This window comes from Canis aureus, chromosome 9 (assembly GCF_053574225.1).
Source record: "Canis aureus isolate CA01 chromosome 9, VMU_Caureus_v.1.0, whole genome shotgun sequence".
Lineage (NCBI taxonomy): Eukaryota > Metazoa > Chordata > Mammalia > Carnivora > Canidae > Canis > Canis aureus.
Window position 1 is genome coordinate 13,001,975 of NC_135619.1, and position 23,712 is coordinate 13,025,686.

Sequence of the window (23,712 nt, forward strand, 5' to 3'; positions counted from 1 at the left end):
TAGTAATAAGAAAAAGCAGCATTAGAAAAGAAGACAATTACATACAAGGGAAACCCCATAAGTCTATTTGTGGATTTTTCAGGAGAAATTTTACAGGCCAGAGGGACTTGCATGATATATTCAAAATGCTAAACAAAAAAAATTGCAGTCAAGAATATTCTATACAGGAAGGCTATCATTCAGAATAGAGGGGGAGATAAAGTGTTTCTCAGACAAATAAAAGCTAAAGTAGCTCATGATCACTAAACATGCCCTACAAGAAATATTAAAGGGGACTCTGAGTGGAAAGGAAAGATCATAATTAAGAGTAAAAAAAGGTAGGAAGCACAAAAGCAGTCAAAATAAGCATATCTGTAAAAATCAGTTAAGAGATTCACAAAATAAAATGTAAAATATGACATCATATATCTAAAATATGGGGTCACAGGGAAAGGAGTAAAGAACAGGCTCAAACTTAAGTGACCATCAATTTAATATAGATTTCTATATGTAGAATATGTTATATACAAACCTAATGGTAATCACAAATCAAAAACCAGTAATAGATAGGCAAAAAAATAAGAAGGAATCTAAGTATCACTAAAGAAAATCAGGCTGTGAAAGAGAGTAAAAGAATAAAGAATCAAAGAACTACAAAAACAACCACAAAACAAACAAAAAATACCAATAAACACATATATATCAATAATTACTTTGAATTTAAATGGATTAAACACCCCAATCAAAAGACATAGCATGACAGAATGGGTTAAAAACAAGACCTATCTATATGCTGCCAACAAATGACTCATTTCAGACCTAGAAACACATGTAGATTGAAAGTAAGGGGATGACAGAATATTTATCATGCAATGGATCTCAAAAGAAAGCTGATTAGCAATATTTAAATTGGACAAAATAGACTTTAAAACAAAACTATAACAAGAAACAAAGAACACTAAGTAATAATAAAGGGGACAATCCAACAAAAATATATAACAATTATATTTATAATCCACCTAACATGGGAGCACCCAAATACATAAAACAAATAATAACAAACCTAAATCAATTGATAGTAATATGATAATAGTAGGGGACTTTAACACCCCACTTACATCAATAGACAGATCCTCCAAATGGAAAATCAGTTAAGAAAATAGTGGCTTTGAGTGACACACTTGACCAGATGGATTTAGCAGATATACTCAGAACATTCCATCCTAAATCAGAATATACATTTTTTTCAAGTACACATGGAGCATTCTTCAGAATAGGTCACATATTAGGCCACAAAAAAAGGCTTAACAAATCAAAAAGATCAATATCATACTATACATCTTTTCTGACCACAAATGCTATGAAACTAGAAATCAACCACAAGAAAAACATCTGGAAAGAGTACAAATACCTATGGAGGTTAAAGAATATGCTATTAAACAATGAATGGGTCAACAAGAAATCAAAGAAGAACTAAAAAATTACATGGAAACAGGAAAACATAATAGTCCCAAATCTATGAGATACAGCAAAAGTGGTTCTAAGAGGGAAGTTTGTAGCAATACAAGCCTACCTCAAGAAGCAAGAAAAATCTCAAATAAAAAAAAACAAACCTTACACCTCAAAAGGCTAGAAAAAGAATAAACAAAACCCAAAACCAGCAGAATGAAGGAAATAATAAACATTATTATTATTATTATTATCATTAACATAAACATAGAAAATAATAAACATTCTCCAAAGAGGAGAAATAGGGATGACTGGGTGGCTCAGTGGTTGAGCGTCTGCCTTCAGCTCAGGACATGATCCCAGAACCCGGGATTGAATCCCGCATTGGGCTCTCTGCAAAGAGCGTGCTTCTCCCTCTGCCTATGTCTCTGTCTCTCTCTCTCTCTGTGTCTCTCATGAATAAATAAATAAATCTTTAAAAAGGAGAAATAACAAATGACACCATAGAAATAAAATGATCATAAGAGAATATTATGAAAAATTATATGCCAACAAATTGGACAACCTAGAAGAAATGGATAAATTCCTAGAAACATATAACCTACCAATACTGAAGGAGGAAGAAATAGAAAATTTGAACAGACCAATTACCAGTAATGAAATTGAATCAGTAATCAAAAAACTTCCCAATAAATAAAAGTCCAGGACCAGACAGCTTCAAAGAGGAATTCTTCTAAATATTTAAAGAAGAGTTAATATTTATTCTTCTGAAACTTTTTTAAAAAATAGAAGAGGAAGTAAAGCTTTCAAATTCATTCTATGAAGCCAGCGTTACCCTGATACCAAGACCAGTTAAAGACACCACAAAAAAAGAACTACTATGTTCTCTTATGAACGTAGTGCAAAAATCCTCTTGGCAAACTAAATCCAACAATACATTTGTAGAATCATTCACTACTATCAAGTCAGATTTATCTCTGGGTTGCAAGTGTGGTTCTGTATTTGCAAATCAATCACTAGGGTATACCATATCAATAAGAGAAAGGATAAAAAATCATTTTAATAGGCACAGAAAAAAGCATTTGACAAAGCACAACATCCATGATAAAAAGCCTTAACAAAGTAGGTTTAGAAGAAATATACCTCAACATATTAAAGCCTTATATGAAAAAGCCACAGTTAATATTATACTCAATGGGGGAAAGGTGGGAGCTTTTCCCAAAGGTCAGGAACACCCTCACCACCTTCATTCAACATAGTACTGGAAGGCCTAGCCACAATAATCAGACAATAAAAAGAATTAAAAGACATCCGTATTGGTAAGGAAGAAGTAAAATCTTCACTATTTGCAGATGGCATGATAGTTTATATAGAAAACCCAAAAGACTCCACCAAAAAGTTACTAGAACTGATAAATAAACTCAGTAAAGTCACAGGATAGAAAATCCCGTTGAATTTCTATACATTAATAATGAAGCAGCAGAAAGAGAAACAAAACAGTCCCGTTTACAATTGCACCGAAAAAAAAAATAAAATGCCCCAGAAAATAAATCTCCCAGAAAACAAAATGACAAAGAAATGTATAGTAGGAAATAAATGAAAGAAAATTAAAGGCTTAATCCAAGAGCTCTGCATCTAAATTCAAAAAGAAAGAGAAAACGGTGGGATAGAAATTGCAAAAAAAACCAAAAAAGCAAAGTTTTTCCAAACGTAAGTAAGTCTAAAATGGGAAATTGCCTCTGAGTGTCCAGCAAAATGAATAACAACAAAAAGACTCACATGAAAGCACACCATCCTAAAATTTAAGAATAATGTAAATTTTAACATTAACGCTATGAACAACAACAAACTTTATTTGAAAAGAAATATAGGGGCACCTGGGTGGCTCAGTCAATTAAGCATCTTCCTTTACCTCAGGTATGATCTCAGGGTCCTGGGGTCAAGCCCCAAGTTGAGCTCCCTCCTCAGCAGAGAGTCTGCTTCTCCCTCTCCCTCTGCCCCAACCTTCTGCTTGTGCTCTCTCTCTCTCTAATATACATAGATACGTTTTTTAAAAATGTAATCATGATTTCCTAGTTGACTAATTATGGCATCTGGCTGGAAGAGATAATACAGATCTGCTAGAAAGTTTGCTTTGCAGCAGCTCAAGGGTTAATACTGCCACAAGTCCCCATACATACAACCTCCTGTCCTTTCTTACTAGCTGGTAGTCAAGTGTCTTGATTAACTGGACATTATTAGTCAGCTGACACTTGATATTCAACATTTTAAGAGTATCAATGTATGATGAGTGAAAGCATGGATCATGTGCAAGATGATTATTGTATGGAAGTTGAGGATGGTCTGTAATAATAACACTAACAGTTACTGAACTCTTATTATATTCCAGGTGGTTTCCCTGGTTTATCCCCAAAGATGAAAATTTATATATCATCAGCTCTGTTTTACAGGTGAAAAACTTGAGCTTTAAAGAGGCTAAGCAACTTCCCCGAAATGCAAGGGCCTGGATTAAAATACTGGCAGTTAGTTTTAGAGCCTGTACTCTTGACTGCTTCTCTCTTCTGATTTAATACCTGCTTAGAGAAATGCTGAGGGAGATAGAAACTTGGGAAATAAAGGAAGAAGTGTCCTCTGGTGGAGGCTGTGGTAGAATGAAGTGGACTAATGCCAGACAGCAGGAGTCAGGAGGGATAGGAGGCAGACATGTTAGAATTAAGATTCATATGAATTGAGAACTGATATGACTTTGTTAATGATTCATTTAACTTATAGAGATATGTTGATAAACTCCTTTACTGAAGAGGGCAAGAACATTGGCATCAAAATGGATCTTTTTTCTGAGACTATCCCTTCATCCCTTTCATGTCTTTTTACTACCATTTTTTGACTTCTCATTCCCTTTAATCACCAGGCTTCACAAAACAAGCAGAGAAACCCAGGCCTGGCTTCTTCTGTTTGAACTTTCCTTTGCTTATATTTGCCCCCAGGAGTCTTGGCAACTAGGCATGGTGACGCCAACCTGAAGGCAAAGAGGACGTGGTTCTCCCTCCCACCCCCAGCCTCATTAAATACAGTGCAGTTCCTACCAAGAGGGCTGGGGGTGGAGGCTGTGTGGGCAAAAGACACAGCTTCCAAATGTTCCTGTAAATATTCATAAAAACATGTCAGTGTTGCTAAACCCACAGCACACGATAATCATCCATCCCCCTGCAGCCTGCATCTTTTTGCCGTTAATCCTTTTGTCCATCTTGAAATCTTTCCCACAATTGCTTCTTCCACTATCCTTGTGTTTTTGGATTGCTACTAGCAACCCCATCCTTTGCAGCCTTTCATGCAAGTCTGTTATACCATTTTAAAAGCAGTGGTCCTCTCTTGCCAGCAAGGGATATAAATGACATACGCCATCCTAGGGATGATGCTTCTTCTCATTTCGATTCCTTGCTCTTGGGGAACACAGCAATTATTCTGCCCAGGAACTGATGGGAATTTCTGAACAACCTGGCACATCTGAAACATTTTTCTGACTCATTGAGCTGGCATATACTGCTAGATCAGCACTGGCCCTGGTCCACACAGCCTGTCACCAACAGTGGGTGTTGTTGTAAGCACTAGTTTTGATTGTGGCAAGATGGGCTCTGTGACTCTCCTCTTGTTCTGTTGAGTTCAGAAAAGGCATCTGGACTCCATTCACATTACATTTGACAGGAGTCCAAAACCTAAATGAATGTTGCTAATAAAGAACTGTAAGGAAAAAACATGTTGAGAACTATTGAGTGTATTCAACACATATCAAGCTTGGAGCAGGGAAGAGGGGAGAAGAATGAATGCACTGGGTTAGGATCACCAACTGGAGGGCAAGAGCTCCGGGCTCTGTTCCTGGCTCTATCCAAGAACTGTTCCTCAGATTGCCTTCTTTAAATTGAGAATGTTCAAAAGTGCTTAATGATGCAGTAGAGACTACATATAACCTTGCATATGTTTAACTCTACTGTTAGTCAACTAAGTTTCAAATGAGCTAGTATTAATTGAATAACCAACCACTCTTTGCCTAAGTCACTGGCTGACAAGGGGTGGCTTTAGCCCCTGCACAATCTTTACTGGCTTCCTCTCTCCGAATTCTTTGATCTAGATAACTGGCATGTCCTCTATCTTTTATATAGTACATTCAAACTTGGCCTATACCAAGATCTCTTTTATCTTTCATGGGCATATCTCTTGTATTTCAAACTCTGTCTTCATCCCAGAAGACAACCAGCACAGTAGGGTTTACCCCTTTTTTAAAAAACATTTTTGCTTATTTATTTGAGAGAGAGAGAGACCATAAGCAGGAGGAGAGGGAGAAGGAGAAGCAGACTCCCCACTGTGCAGGGAGCTCAATGTGGGGCTCGATCCCAGGACCCTATAATCATGACCTGAGGTAAAGAAAGACACTTAACTGACTGAACCACCCAGACACCTCAGGAAGGGTTTATTTCTAAATGGAATTGGTCAAAGTAGGCCGAAAAATGTAAATACATGTAAACTTTAAGTTTCAACAAAGCCCCCTTTGAACAATGATTATTTTCTGTACTATCTTCTAAATATGAATTACCTAAAAAATATACATACACTACAGTAACTAAATGAGGAAACTTTTAAAAGAATATCTTAAGCTTTAGGATAATTTTATCATTATAGTTAGAATTCTTCTTTCAGGTAACATTTAGCTAAAATAAAATGTTGAATTCTATATCACTTTCGATTATCCTGATAAAAATCATGTCTTTATATGAAACATTGCCTGCCTGCCTTTATGTTATCTAATATAGAGGAAATATGACTTGCTCATTAAAAGTAATGTCACATGAATAAGAAACTAATAATCCTGCTGAATACTTTTAACTGCTTTGTCCAGAGAAAATTTCCACTATCTAAATTTATAATAATAGCAGAAATACTATGATGTAGGGTGTCTACATGTTAAGACCTTTTAGTTTTAGCTCATGACTCTAAGACCTTAACTAGTTCAATTTCAAGACTAGGAAAAATAAAAATTAAAAAATAACCTACAAATAATCTAATGTTGCTCTTGGTGGATTGTTTTGTGGTATATAACCATGTCAACAGCTTTTCTGCCTCATAGATGAAACACTAGGCCAGGAATTCAGAGTTGTGATTTGTCAATCGAACATCTGGTATACAGTGTTGCTGGAAAATATAATAAAGTATTAGATGCACCTGGGTGGTTCAGCAGTTGAGGGTCACCTTTGGCTCAGAACATGATCCCAGGGTCCTAGAGGATCAAGTCCCATATCAGTGTCCCCACAGAGAGTCTGCTTCTCCCTCTTCCCATGTCTCTGCCTCTCTCTGTGTGTCTCTTATAATTAAGTAAAATATTTTTTAAAAATAAAGTGTTAGCCTATTATTTTGAGGTAGTAGAAGGGTGCCCTTTTTGAGGATGGAATGTCTGTGCTTGGATATAGATAGGTATAACCCATCTGAACAAGGAAGGATTGGAGCACAACTTTCAGAACAACCTTCAAATATCTCTATAGGTAAAAAGTCTTAGTAAAGTCGGAAAAATATATTTGCTGACTTAAAGGGGAGAATGGTAATGAGAGCAATTGCACATGTGTTAAGTTCCAGGTGTTGGTGAAGCAGTAAAGCGTCAAAGACCCTGAAGTCAGCTAGAAAAGTAAAATTACTGGATTGAGGGGTAGATTTGGGATCCAGCTGCTGAAACTGTGTGAGTTGAGCTTTTAGAGGAGTATATACAGGACAGAACAGGAGTCCAATGACCTGAAGCTTGTGACTAAAGTCAGGAAGGGAAGTTGATAGAAATGTGGAGACAAGTCAAAGAAGATGAGAACTGAAGAATGAATCTCTTACTTAAATTAGAGCAGATCACTCATTTAATCATTCAGCCATTAAACCAATATTTAGAGTGCTTATTTGTACCTGAACCTGTGCCAGAAGCTGGAGATATAAAGATGGAAGGATGTGTGTCTTGCCTTTTAGTACTCGAATAGAAAACCAAACAATATTATATACAATGAAAATTGCTTTTATTATGGAGATACTCACAGATTGCATGGAACTTTTGGGGGGAGTCTCCTTCAACCTCAGTTCCCTCCCAATTAACCAAATCCCCTCTCTCTAGCCAGCCAAATTTCAACATTTGCTGTTTCCATTTCTTTACCTCTTACTCTTCAACTCATTCTATGGTAGCTTTATGTAGCCACCACTGCACCAGTGTTGCTCTCAAGTTTCTCTACTAAATTCCAAGATAATGTTTCAAGATAATACTTGATTGGCAGGATTTGATACCTTCAATACTTTCTTTTCAAAAGAATTTCTTCCTTTGGCTTTCAAAGATAACACATTCTCTCCCACTTATTGTCCAGTTCTTTGAAGACCTTTCTCTACCTACACCATAAATATTGAGGATCCCAGAGCTCTCACTTCTTATTATGTGTATGCAAATTAGTTCTTCACCATATTTATCATACTTGTTATTTCATCTTTCTTACCACTCACCGTAAATTTTATGAGGCCAGGATTATATCACTGCTCTATTTCCAGTGCTAGCCCCATGCATGACATGAAGTTTATGCTTAATAAATATTAATTGAATGGGGCTTATGGGTGGCTCAGTTAGTTAAGTGTCTGAATCTTAATTTTGGCTCAGGTCATGATCTCAGTGTTGTGGGATTGAGCCTCGTGTCCAGTTCTGCACTCAACACAGGCTGCTTGAGATTCTCTACCTCTGCCCCTACCCCTGCTCTCACACACTCTCTCTCTCCCCTCCTCCTCCTCCTCTAAAATAAATAAATAAATCTTTAAAACAAATCAATAAATACTGAGTAAATAAATAGTTGACTAAGTCTAAGAATCCTTCATAGTAAAGTTGTATTTGAGTTGACGTTTAAAAGAAAAGTAAGAGTATCAAGAAAGAAATAGATGATAGATGATTGGAGGCATTTGTGAATTTTGAGCAGATGAGTGATATACCAAGATTTGAAAGTTAGATCATGCCAGTGGCAGTGGGGTATAGATGGGAGAAGGGGATTCAGAGCAACTAATATTGCAGTAGTTGTAGCAAAAAGGTCCATCACTATAGATAAAAGAAAAGAGAATGAATGGTTCAATGCATAATTAGGAAGTTGAACCAACAAGCCTTAAAGATGGTTTGGCGACAGGGAATGACAGGAATTGTGGTTGCCTTGGTTTCCTTCACTAGCATAGGAAGCACAGGAGAAAAAGAAATGTGGAAGAAAAGATTAGGACCCAATGAGCTTTAGGTTTTTAAGTGTTTCATTATGGGTGCAAGAGTTAGAATACATTATAAATTCTAGGAGTTCAAGAACCATGTCAGTTTAATCACATAGTTGATCCTAATGTTGGTACTTGATAAAGTCCTTTAATGGTATTGATGGAATACCACATTGCCAATACCACATTGCAGTTCCGTCTAGTGGATCCCCTTTATACAAAGATGTGTGTTTATTTACACATCCCAGTGGGGCTTTATGACTAGGTTGCCCTTTACAGGAACATTACCTATTTTTGCAGATGCTGTTTCAAAATTGATTAGTTCTCCGACCCGCCCACTGAAATCATCCAACCTATTGAAGAAGCAGAATGGGATGTGGATTATAGGGTTTCAGATAACACCAAGTCCCTTGTGAAAGGTATGTTATTTCATTGCTTTGTTCTGCTTTTGGAAGAGTGTAGCTGTGTTTTCTATTCTCCAACTGTATAGGTCACAGCAATTTTTTTTTCCACTGGGAATTACAAGCTATACGGAAGATTTTCAGAGTAGAATCACAGCCTCACACAAATGCTAAATACAACTAATCAGGGCCTGGAAGGTACACAGAGAATAATTAGTAGGTTATATTTGGGTCAGTACTAAGGTCATTTGTGAGATACTACAAGAAAAAGATTGTTTGCCTTTCTGTAGGGAAAAATGGAAATATATCCTTTTTGTGCATTATAATAGATGCATTAAAATGGGTTAATGGTATTTTTGGTAATTTTACATGTATATGTATCTCCGTATGTAAGATGGTTTTAAGTGCAAACTGAAACATTTTACCGTATTCATAATGAAAGTATTAAAATTGGTAACAAGAAATTGCATAAATTTGTCCACTATGCTATAACTAGTATCAGAACTGACAAAGGGAGATGCTCACTCTTAACTTAGTAAGCTTTATTCTACTAAAGATATATTCATTTGGTAGTCTTAAAACCTTCACTGTACAACTATCACTAATGAATTCTTAATAATAGAAAATGCCAAATTTATAGTTGATCTTAGTTCCATGGCCTATATGGGCTTTTCAGGGCTTCCCCAACTACTCAAACACTAAATGAGAGAAAACAGTGTTAACTCAAAGTGTGAAAGTAAGATACATATTTAGGAATTATTGAAGATGGTGTGGTTATCAAATTGGTGAATTACAGGAATGGATTAAAAACAAAAGCCATAAAATCTCTTCTTCACATTCATACAAGTTGATCTCATTTATACCCACTGTTTCAACCACCACTCTCCTGGAACACATTTCTTCTCCTTACTCTCTCTCTCTAGGTCAGACCATCACTCTTGAACTCTAGATGCACCAATCCAACTGTCTTCTTATCTACATCAATTTCTGCCCAAGTCCACAACCTTATCAATGTCTTTATATTTCAGCATATTTGAAATTAAGCTGATTCTCTTCTCTCATAAACCTGTCCTTCTTCCTGATGAAGTTTCAGATAAGCCAATGTTCAGACCTGGGTTTCATCCTTTCCTCTCTCTCCTTCGCTGGTGTATAGTCACTTCTTAGAATAATTTAGCTTATAAATATCTATGGAAACCATTCCTTTTATTTCCTTCTGTCACTATCTTAATTCAGGTCTTCATGATTTTTTCCCCTGAATGACTCCAATTATTTTTTAATGGGTCTCTCAGCTTCAATCTTTTCTGATCTTCTCTCTTTAATTCATTCTTTGAATTTCTACAGAGTGTTTTAAAATACAAATCTAGCCATGTAACTCCCCTCCTTAAAATCCTGGTCTGTCTCTTTTGCCCTCAAAAAATGATCCTTAACTTCTACTTTACACCTAAAATAGAAGGCATTAAGCATGAATGCTCTTAACTTTACTCAATTCTTCCCATGCACATATGTATTTTCACTATTCCTATCTTTGCCTCCTTCTCACCTTCCTCCTTTCTGGCCAAGGCAAAATTCTGGGACCATGATCTGTGTCCCTTTGCTCACAGCTTCCTCACAGCTCTCAAACTATCATTTGTAGCCATTCTTCTCATCCTCTACTTCCCTGCTGCCTCCTTCCTCTTAACATACAGACATGTCCAAGTTTCCTTGATCTTAACCAAACAAAAATCATTCTTCAGATGCAACAAGGCCAAAACAGAACTTATATGTCCCCGGACCATCTGTGGTTAGCTGGTTTTTGTCCTTCAAAACAGAGCTCAAGTTGTACTCCCCACTCCTACTCATGATATCATCTTGAATATTTACCTATAGAACACTTCACATATTATAGTTAACTATTTGTTTGCTTGTCTGCTTTATTGGACTGTGAAATTCTTGAGTGTGGAAACTGGTATATTATTATTACCAGCAATTAATTAATCAAGTAGTGAGGATAGATGTCAAAACATAATTTTAAGTCCAAACACTTTTTTTCCAGAATTTCTATTTTTAGCTCTCATTTTGTCAGAAATTAAATTTAATCGGTCAGATTTTTTATCCACTCCCCACTCCATAGAGGGCTGTGTATAGATTCTAGCCAGGTTATAAAGTACTGATGCTGGTGGCGGTGGAGCATGGGATATGTCTGAGCCCAAGATGGCAGGGCTACTTACTACCCCAAGACTCCTCATTCCTGCCTGGTCTCCATTTAATGTACATTCAAATGGTTACACCCTCCTGATCCAGACAACAAGCTGACCTGGCTGTCTCTCAACTAATTCTATCTTCTCTCAGGAGACATACAACTGAAATTTCTCTTGTTCTTCTTCCACCTTGAGATTAGGATAAGAGTTGGGCACTGAGTAGGACCTCATCTCAGGAAATAGCAGTTTCTTACTTCCTGTATCTCTCTCTCTGCCCCCTAGAATCAGCTTTTGAATCAAACTGGCTTTGGCTTTTGCTTCCAAATCTGTTGGCATAAATTTATTGCCCTGGTATTTCAGGGATTAGGATTTTGAAATTCCAAATCCTAGTATATCAGTTCTGACCCTTTCTACTTAAAAAAAAAAAAAAAAAGAAGAAGAATAACTCAAATGTAGCCTCAGTAATAAAAAGCTTTAATGATCTCATGTAAGAGAAGATTCAGAGGTAGGGGACAATTCTTGGGTTGGTTCACAGAGAGTCAATGATTTTTCAGGTTCTTTTTTTCTGTTACTCCATCCTCTGTATAATAGCTTTTTTCAAACTTGTTTCCTCATGGTCTCAGGATGGTTACCCTTCTCTCTTATTATTAGGGAGCAATACTTATCACATATTTTTATTTTATTTATTTATTTTAATTTAAAAGTTTTTATTTAAATTCAATTAATTAACATTTATTATTAGTTTCAGAGATAGAGGTCATTGATTCATCAGTCTTTTATAATACCCAGTGCTCATTACATTATGTGCCCCCCTTAATGTCCATTACCCCATCTGCCTACCCCCTCCCCCCTCACCTCAAGCAACCCTCAGTTTGTTTCCTATGATTAAGAGTCTCTTATGGTTTGTCTCCCTCTCTGATTTCATCTTGTTTTTAATTTTAATTCCTGTGTAGTTAATATACAGTATATATTAGTTTTGGGTGTACAATATAGTGATTCAGCAGTTTCATATTTTACTCAGAGTTCATCAAGATAAGTGTACTCTTAATACCATTCATTGATTTCACCCATCCTCCCACCTACCTCTCCTCTGCTCATCACAAGTGTATTCTTCAATGCCCATCACATATTCAATACATCCCTCCACCCATCTCCTCTCTGGCAGCCATCAGTTTCTTCTCTATAGTTAAGAGTCTGTTCTTTGGTTTCTCTGTCTTTTTTGCTGTTGTTGTTTATTTGTTTTGTTTCTTAAATTCCACATATGAGTGGAATCATATGGACTATGTCTCCCTCTGACTGGCTTATTTCATATATCATTATACTCTACAGACCCATCCATGTTATTGAAAATGCCAAGATTTCATTCTTTTTATGGCCAAATAATATTTTGTTATATATATCTATACTATATCTTCTTTATCTATTCATCAGACACTTGGGCTGCTTCCATATTTTGGCTATTGTAAATAATGCTGCTATAAACATAGAGGTACATGCATCCCTTTGAATTAGTGTTTTTGTATTCTTTAGGTAAATACCCAGTACTGCAATTACTGGATCATAGGATAATTCTATTTTTAACTTTTTGAGGAACTTCCATACTGCGGGATGGCTGCACCAATTTGCATTCCCACTAATAGTGCCTAAGGGTTACTTTTTCTCCACATCCTCACCAATACCTGTTGTTTCTTGTGCTGTTGATTTTAGCCATTCTAACAGGTATGAAGTAATATCTCATTGTAGTTTTGGTTTGCATTTCCCTGATGGTAAATGATGACGAACATCTTTTCATATGTCCATATTCATGAATTGGAAGAACAAATATTGTTAAAATGTCTGTATTACCCAGGGCACCTAGGTGGTTTAGTCAATTGAGCATCCAACTTGTGGTTTCAGTTCAGGTCATGATTTCAAGGTTGTGAGTTTGAGCCCCACATCAGGCTCCATGCCCAGCATGGAGCCTGCTTAAGATTCTTTCTTTCCCTCTCCCTCTCTAAAAAATGTTTGTATTACCCAAAGCAGTCTACACATTTAAAGAAGTCTCTATTGGGGCACCTGGGTGGCCTAGCGGTTGAGCGTCTGACTCCTGCTTAGGGTGTGATCCCAGGGTCTCAAGATCGAGTCCCACATTGGGCTCCCTGCATGGAGCCTGCTTCTCCCTCTGCATGTGTCTCTGCCTCTCCCTGTGTGTATCTCTCATGAATAAATAAATAAAATTTAAAAAAAATAAATAAAGAAGTCTCTATCAAAATACCAACAGTATTTTTCACAGAGCCAGAACAAACAATCCTGTAATTTGTATGGAACCACAAAAGACCCCAAATAGCCCAAGCAACCTTGAAAAAGAAAAACCAAGCTAGAGGCATCAAATTCCAGACTTTAACTTACATTACAAAGGTGTAGTGCTCAAAACAGTATGGTACTGGCACAAAAATAGACTCCTAGATTGATAGTACAGAATAGAAAAGTCAGAAATAAACTTACAACTACATGGTCGACTAATCTTAAACAAAGCCAGGACAGAATATCCAGTGAGAAAAGGATACTCTTTTCAACAAATAGTGCTGGGAAAACTGGACAGCAACATATCTACAAATATTTTAGAGTAAAGCAATAGAAAATTTGACTATAAGCTTTTGTTGACCAATACACTTTCCTCCAAAGTAATTAATCAGAAATCCAGACTTTTCTTTAGGAAACCACCCAAATATTAATATTCATAGATCTTTTCTCAGGAGCTGATCTCTAATCTTCTGCCTGGTGTATATATACCTGGTAGCCAGCGTTACTGGAGCTTAGTATCAAAAGAGTTTGAGAAGGGCTTCTCCCTTTCCACTGTAAAAACTTCTATTCATTCTGTTTTCAGGGAGTTATCTCACCCCAGAATCCCACTGTACCTAGTGTGCCAAAGTCCAAACCCTATCTGGTTCAATTTCTCTAATTAAAAAGTAACATAATATCTCATCCTATATATTCAAACAACACACAGGTGGTATTATACTATACATACTACTCTTTATCTTGCTCCTTTCCTTTAAAAGCTGGTCACAGAGGGACGCCTGGGCAGCTCAGTGGTTGAGCATCTGCCTTTGGCCCAGGGCATGATCCTGGAGTCCCAGGATCTAGTCCCAGATTGGGCTCCCTGCATGGAGCCTGCTTCTCCCTCTGCCTGTGTCTCTGCTTCTCTCTCTCTCTCTGTGTCTCTCATGAATAAATAAGTAAAATCTTAAAAAAAAAAAAACTTGTCACAGATACTTTTCCATGTCAGTATGTACAACTCTACTTTCCACTAAGGTGTCTGTTATCCAGAGGCATCATCCTTAAAATAAGAATTTCATCTGAAAATCACATTACCTCCTTAAGCAAAAATTCTCAATCAAGTGAAAACTCATTTGCCTAAAAATTGATGTGTAATATTCACAGACCAGTCACATCCAACATTATCTTAAAAAAGCAATAAAAAATAAAAAATTTTCATGATTTATGTTATTTATGTTCTCATTGATACCATTTATATTTATATACACCCAGCCCTATGGCCTTCCCACTGCTCCCCGAATCACTACACTTTGAGAACCCAAAATCTTTCATGAAAATCCAGCGAGTACCCCATCCCCATGCCTCTATTTTAATTCAAATAAAGATTTCCATGTAAAGCAATGAAAAAAAATTCTAAGTAGAGGGAGGTACAGACTATATAAATGTCTTTTAGCCTATTGATTAAATGTTTATCTAAGTAGGTTAAGACTTCCTCTCTTTCCAAAACAGAAGAGAAAAAACTAATGGTAGTTTTTCTTAAAAGATGTCTAATTTTTGCAATTTTTTTCCTGGGGGATTTTATTGGACAAGATGTTTGGCTGCAGTCAACAGAATCCATGCTCACTAGGTTAAGCAAGTAATTAATATATTCAAATATATTAGATATCTTACTGGGAAGACTAGAAAAACAGACTTGAAGCTAATAGTCTAAAGTTAAATCATGCCAGAGAAGTAGCCTAAGAAAAAGACTGCCATTGCACCATCACCCTCCTTGATGCTACTTCCTTGTCGAGAGTTCATTCTTATAACCACTGATAGCCCCCAAAGCAGGACACCTCTGACACAAGCCAACAAAATGGAAGCTATTCTATTTTGCTGCTTATTTCTAAATTGAAGGTCTTTGAACTTGATCTAAAGTGGCTGAGGATTTTTTTTTTTTGTAATAATAATAGTAAGTAGGTGTATCAACTACTTTCTAAGTTAGGCTGTTCTAAGTACTTTACAGTTTAAAATCATGAATGCAAACATCCTCTCAGTTCTCATCTTTTTTTTTTCAGCTCTCATCTTTAACAAAAAGTTGAAATATTCTTCTTGTCCCTTTTAGGATTTCTTTATGATTTTTTTCCTTTGGTTTTCTAATTTTTTCAGCTCTAGCAAGTTATAATTGGTAATGCAGTAAACTGCACATAGTTGAGGTGTATAATTTGATACGTTCTGACATATGTATATACCTATTAAACCATTACCATAAAAAGATAATGAATCTATCCTATCCTTACCATGTGTAAGCCATTCCACCTCCCTCATATTTCCCTGTCCCAGGCAATCATGAAACTGTTTTCTCTTGCTTTAATTTTCATTTTTCAGAATTTTATATGTGATATCATATGTATTATTTTTGTCTGGATTCTTTCACCCAGCATAATAATTTTGAGATTAATTCATGTGATTGTAAGTTATCAATAGTTCATTCCTTTTTATTTCTCAATAGTAGTATTCCATTGTGTGAATATAGTATATTACATTTATCCATTTATTGTTGATGAATATTTGGGTTTGTTTCCAGTTTGGGGCTATTACAAATAAAGCTCCTATGGATATTCATGTACAAGTCATTATACAGATGTACGCTTTCATTTCTCATGGGTAAATACATAGAAGTAGAATGGCTGGGCAAATAGTAGATGTATATTCTACTTTTTAATAAGTTGCCAAATTGTTTTCCATTTTGGCTATATCATTTTACATTAGCACAAACAGTCTTTGAGAGTTCCAATAACTCCAGCTTCTTATCAACAGCTAATGTGGTCAGTCTTATTAATTTTAATCATTTTACTGGGTGCTTATTATAGTTTTAATTTGCGTTTCCAAATTGAGTAGTAATATTGAGCAGATTTTCATGTGTTTAATTGTTATTCCTATATATTCTTTGATGAAGTGTCTGTTCAAATCTTTCGCCATTTTTAATTGAGCTGTTTTTCTTAATATAATTAAGTTGTAAGTTTTCTTTATATATTCTTAATATAAGTCCTTTGTCAGGTAAATGTTTTGCAAATATTTTCTCCCATTCTGTGGCTTGAGTTTTCATTTTACTAGCTTTGTCTTTCAAAGAGTAAAAGTTCTTAATTGTTTTTCTTTTGTAGTTTGTGTTTTTTTGTGTAGTATTTAAGAGATATTTGCCAAACTAACATATTTTCCATTGTTTTCATCTAGATTTTTTTATAGTTTTAGCTCTTATATTTAGATTTATGATCCATTTTGAGTTAATTTTTGAGTATGGTATAAAATTAGGGTAGAGGTTAATTCTTTTGCATAGACTATCCAATTATTCTAGCACTGTTTGTTGAGAAGATCATCCTTTCCCCATTGAATTTTCTTAGCTTATTTGTCAAAAATTATTTGACGAAACCTATTTAAGTCTATCTACAGAATTTCTATTTTATTCCATTGAATTATATGTCTGTCTTCATGCTAGTACCACACTCTCTTTATTATTGTAGGTTTATAATAACTCTTGAAATCAGATGGTGTTATACTCCAACTTTCTTCTTTTTCATGTTATTATGTGTGTGTTTATGTGTGTTTGGCTATTCTAGGTTCTTTGCATTTACATTAAATTTCAGAATCAGCTGTCAATTTGTATGAAAGTGTGCTGGGATATTAATTCTGATTCTGTTGAATATATGGATCAATATATTGGGTCAAATGTCAAATGACATCTTAAAATGTCAAATAACATCTTAATAATATTGAGCCTTAATATCCATGAATATAGTACATCTATTTATTGATTTAGACTTTCTTTAACTTCTTTCAACAATGTTTTATGGTTTTCAGTGTATGTGTCTTTAAATTTTCTTTTTTTAAGATTTTTATTTATTTATTTGAGAGAGAGAACAAGCAAGAGAAAATGAGCAAGGGGGAAGCCAGAAGGAGTGGGAGAAGCAGGGAGCTCGACAGAGAACTCAATCCCAGGACCCTTGGACCATGAGCTGAGCTAAAGGCAGATGCTTAACCAACTGAGCCACTCAGGCACCCCTCAGTGTATGTGTCTTGTACAAATTTTGACAAATTTGTCCCTAAGCATTTCATATCTTTGATGCTATGATAAATGGTATTATTTTTATTTTTATTTCAGTTTCTGATTGTTTACTGCTTATCTATAGAAATACAATCGTTTTTTGTATATTGCCCTTGTATTCTGTAACTTTTCTAAATTTCCTTATTAGTTCTAGTACCCTTTATTCATTTCCATAGTATTTTCAATATAGATGATCATGTCATCTGTGAATATAGACAACTTTACTTTTCCCTTTCCATCTTACATACCTATTTTTTCCTTGCCTAGCTAGAAAATCTTGTTCACTTTTAAAGAGAATTGGCAAGGGATCTTGGAATTCTAATTTAGGTATGCAGAACTTACATATTAAGAATTTTCCCAAATATGAGAAAACTACTTAAAAAGGGGTGGAGAATCAAAAATATGACAACCACAGGGAGACAGGAAAGATGGGCAGGAAACCATGAGAGGACAGTCAAAGAAATAAACAAATCAAAATAAAACCAAAAATAAAAAAATACCTTTGCCTTCTTTTCTGCCCCCCCCAAATTGAGTCTTTCTACAATAGGTTAAGAAAATGGGCCAAACTAGGTTAAAAATACAACCTTAAACATGAAATAAGCTGAACGACACATGTGAAATTTACATTGAATTAATTTTCCTCAAAAGTATCTATGACATTCAATGACTATTAATTCACTCTACTGCTAATTAGGCTACATTGAACAGTTTTGATTTTGTGCATTGTGGGGTGGCTTAGCATGTTTGAGGTTCTCTAGGTTGAAGAGTACCCCCTCAAAATTCATATCCACCCAGAATCTCAAAAAAATATCCTATTTGAAAATAGTATTTACAGATGTAATTAGTTTAAATGATCATACTGGATTAGGGTGGGTCCTAAATTCAATGACTAGTGTCCTTATAAGAAGGCCATGTGGGGACGTCAGTGTGGCTCAGCGGTTGAGTGTCTGCCTTTGGCTTGGGGCATGACCCTGGGATCTGGGATCAAGTCCCACATCCGGCTCCCTGCATGGAGCCTGCTTTTCCCTCTGCTTGTGTCTCTGCCTCTCTCTGTGTGTTTCTCATGAATAAATAAATAAAATCTTTTTTTTTTTTAAAAAGAAGGCCATGTGAATAGACATAAGAAAGCCATATGATGCCAAAAGCAGAGATTGAGTGATATAACTATAAGCAAAGAATGCCAGAAATTGACGGCAAACACCAAAAGCTAGGGAAAAGGCAAGGGAGGAATTCCCTTCAGAGAGAGAACAGCCCTGCTGACACCTTGATTTTGGACTTCTAGCCTCCATTACTGTGAGAGAATACATTTCTTTTTTTTAGTTACCCAGTTTGTGGTACTTTGTTACAGAGCCCTAGGAAGATTATACACCTTTGGTACTCAGAAAGGAGTACTGCTGTAACAAAAACTTAAAAAAAGGTAGAAGTGGCTTTGGGATTGGATCATGGATAGAAACTGAAGAGTTTTGAAATGTGTAATAGAAAAAGCCTAGGTTGCTGTAAGGAGATGGTTAGTAGAAAGATGATCATTCAAGGTGATTTAATAAAGTCATAAAAAGAAATGAAGACATGTTGGACACTGGAGGAGATATGATTCATGTTATAAAGTGGCAGAAAACTTGGCTCATTTTTGTACTAGCATTGGATGAAAATAGTACTAGTAAGCAATAGATATTTAGCTAACGAGATTTCTAAGCAAAGTGTGAAAAGGGCAGCCTGGTTTCTCCTCACTGCTTATTGTAAAATGCAAGAGGAAAAAAAGATATATTGAAGAAGGAACTGTTAAACAAAAGATACCAGCACTTGATGATTTGGAAAATCCTCAATCTATCCAGAGAACAAAAGATGAGAAACAGTCCCCTAGAGAGAACACCAATGGTATAACTAGAAAAACTTTTGCTAAAGATATTAGACATATATAGCTCATGGATCCAAGCAACCATCTCAACAGAAGCCCAAAATGAAGATGGATTATCCAGGAAAGATCTCTGGAAGACCCTCTTGTGTGATATCCTGTATCTCCATGAAGTGAACAAAACACCAGCAAGGATTTTGAGAATGTTATACCAGCAGAAACACTGCTAACTTGGATTAAACATACATAGCTAGAAGGAAATGAAGGAAGAATAAATCCAAAGGTAAGCCATGGATTCAGGGGGCAATAAATCCAAGGGTAAATCCATGGATTCAGGCAGCCCAGAGGTGGAGCATCAAGCCACAGATGATTTTCAGGCTTTGAAACCTAATGGAATTTGCCATGCTATTGTTAAGCACTGGACCGTCATGGCAGAGTTTCCCATGATCTGTTCCTTAATATATGTATTTTGTACATGTTTGTAATATATGGGCGTTCTCAGGTACAAGTCCTAGCATTGCTCTCTTTTGCAAATGTCAAATCCTGGTGTTCTTAAGTAAGTATTTAGTAAAGGAAAAATGGCAATAATTTTATTATATCATATCATATTATATTATATATATAACTGGGCTCATTCTTCATCTGGTTTACCCTTAACTCAAGCCATTGTCCTAAATCAGCAGTTTTATTCTTGTTATAGGTCTCTATTTTTACTTCTTTATAAAAATTCAATGCTAATTTTTTACCTTTTAAATATGTTGATAACTGGGCGATTTCACATGGTTTTTGTGGAAGCCAGATGAGTCATTTGATTTATTCTGATTTTGTTTGTATCCTCATCAGCTAACACATAAGTTATGGCTATTAATTACATGCTTTGTCTAAAACATCAATTTTATCAATTGATTTGAGTTATCAATAAACACACTATGCCAGCACATTTACTGAAGTCATTGATTAGAGTTAGCTAAGTGAATGAAAATGTCAGAACTAATACATGTGATAGCATGAAAAATCAAAAAAGGAGGAAATCAGCATCTCTTTTATCTAATTTACTCCAAACAATATTTTCAAAACCATACTTGATTACGTGGAACTAAAACCTAGAAAGATGAGTTGAAAGAGAGTTTGGAATCCAGGTTTCTGACACTCAAACAGGTCAAAGCATTCGAGAAAATTAGTACTTCTCCAGAGATAAGCCATGACAGGTTGTTCATGACTGAACTTCTCAATGCACCAAAAGCACATACAGTGTTTCAATGAATTTTAACATTCTGAATTGAAATCTGGGTTGTTAATGGCTTTGCTGCATAATATCCACAGAGAAGCCGTGATAGTGAGCAAATGATCAAAATCAATGTCAATGTGCAAAATAATTTAAGTCAAAATACACATGACCCAAGCCTTTTAGCAGGTAATGAGTTGTTTTAATCATTTCAAATTCTACTTTAAAAAGTTATTCAAAATTCTGAGTGAGTAAAATACCTTTTTTCTTTTAAAGTCTTTTTTTTTATATTAGCTTGTCAAGGCCAAAATGATATATCGTTACACACCTCAAATATGACTGCTTTCAAACATAAAATGTCTACAATAAAAATCAGATTTACTTGATTAAATTAATACTAGGGCTTGTGAAGAAAATTTTTTCAATAAAAGACATATTTTAAAATATAGTCACTGCTTCATACCAGTTAGTTACTTTCTATAAAATCAACACATTTCAAATAAAAATATTCAAGTATTATGTTCTTAAACTCAAGTGAAATGAATTTAGATATTTTATCTTATAGTTGTGCTCCTAAATTATAGGTGCATGAACATTTGGCCAGTTGGAACAGCAGTTCTAGACAAAACAAGCATTATAGTCACAGTGGTTCTAAAAATAGGAAACCAGTATTCCTACCAATATTGAATCTTTCTCTACTTCTACAATAGCCATGGACATTCTGAGAACTGTAGTTCCCCGGGGTGTGGGGGTGACAGGAAGTGACCTGCCTTTCTCCTGATTGTCCTTGACCAAATCAAAGCTCTTAGTTATTCTGCTGCTATGACAGTACAGTGCTTTACGCAGTCACAAGCTATTCATAAAGCAGACAGTCCTATGAGGTTTTTTTATCCTAAGAAGTTTACTTATTAGATACACAAATAATGTAGGAAAAGGCAGAACAATACAGAAAATCAGAAAAGAGAAGTAATGGGGAGGGAGAGATTAATGGCAAATAACTTAGGAAAATATAAGGATATATTTCTTAATACAAATTTTACACTTTAAATTGTTTTAACTGTGATAGCTTGAGTAAGAAAACATAATATATAAACTGTATGCCTTTTGTTTTCAAACTCCTATGGGCAAGGAGTGTTCACACTAGGGTGAGGAGTTTTATAAACTAGGAGATAAAAAAATAATAATAATAATACACACCCCTAGTCCTCCAAGAGAGACAATACTTGTGCTGGTTAATTTCTGTCTGCACCTCTAGATCCACTCTTGGTAGGTTTCCACCCTGCTCTAATGTGCCCAGAAGGCTGATCTATAAGGACAGCATTACCAGCTTCCACATATGCTGTCCACAGTGGAATATCAGACCACAGGATAGGAATAGAGCTAGTTTATTATCTTCCCCAGCTTCAGCTATGGTTATTGTTCCCTGCTTTTGCTTGCCTGGGGATGAAGGCTGGTCACACTACCCTCTGTTGCTAAGTCACTGGATGGCTCCTTAATCCTGCCCCCACCTCTGTAAATCATCCCTTCTTTAGATTTCGTTCAGTAAACCCTAGTGAGTGCCATCTGTATCCTACTAGGACCCTGACTAGTGGATCACTGTTAATATTTTTTTATTACCATGTAGTCTTTTAAGTGTATGCTTTCATTTTGCTTTATATATTATCAGAATTTCCCATATTACTGAAAACTTTTTACAAACATCACATGCAACCTAATTTGCTTAACTCTTTATTGGACTATCCAGATTTTCAATAACATAAACAATGCTACAAAGAACATCTTTGGATATAAATAATTGTTTAGATTTCTGATTCTTTCCATGGGATGAATTCATAGGATTTAATTACTGGATCAAGAGTAAGAACACATTTAAAATTTTTGATATGTGCTTTCCACATTGTACAAATTGTTACAGTTACCAACATAGCACTTAACATGCTACATCCCTGACAGCATTGAATATTATCATTTTACATCTTTACTAATTTCATAAGTGAAAAGGTATCTTTTTCCCAACTGCATTTTTATATGACTTATAAGGGTAAATTTTTTTAACACTGCTTAGTATTTTTCCTTTATTTTTTTGAATAGTCTTGTTTGTATTTTTACTTTTTAGTTGCTTAAAGAATGCTTTATTCTGGAAAATTTTAAATATATTTTTTTAAAACAGAGAAGATGTTCTAATGAGCATTATCTAGCCCCTAAAATCATGAATACTTACACTGCCTTTGGAAAAATTCTTAAACAAAAAGATAAACAGCACAGAACAGGATTCTGTATAGAGCCAATATTGCCACACTTCTGATGCCCAGGCCCCAGCCCTGCTCCCTCTCTACTAGACTGGCTACTTTACATACTGTTCCCACTTAATCCTCCCATAGTTCTTCATGCCCAGCAATATGTTCATTTATAGACTCATTCAGGGTTACTTGCTACCCATTCAGGAGCTAAGTCTAGGCTAGAAATGGGGCCAAAGTTTCCTGCTTAATGAGAACCAATTTTAAAGCAACAACTAGCTACTCTTCTTCCCTAAGAAATGAAGTGGCTTTAAAAATGGGCAAAGCTCCTCATCCCCAAGAATGGCCATTCTCCTATTTTAGTCTCCGCCCCCTTTTCATCTGACAACGAAGAAAATTGATCAGAAGTTGAGACCCTATGGCTACTCCACACCCCTCTAGCCACTCCTTGCACTACCCTTTATGATGCTGATGATAAAGGAAAGAGGGGTGAGGCAGGTCAAAGAGATAAAAAGTACCCCAGTGGCTTCCTGGCCTTGGCTTGCTTTCAGGTGGGGCCTGACATCCTTCCAATTGACTGTGGAAAATGCTAGGTAGTAGAGATGGCAGGACCCAAGAGGAAAGAGAAAACTCTGGTTGAAAAGACTTTTTCTCAGTACCCAAGAAAGAAGAGGAAAGCCCGTGTCTTAGGAGTGAAAGCACCAGGCCCTTTCCAGGCAAGGGCCAGGCTGAATGGAGACCTTTCTGGTGCTAATTATTTTTTGCTCAGATTCTTCCTCCCTCAGAGGGGAGAAAAAGGGC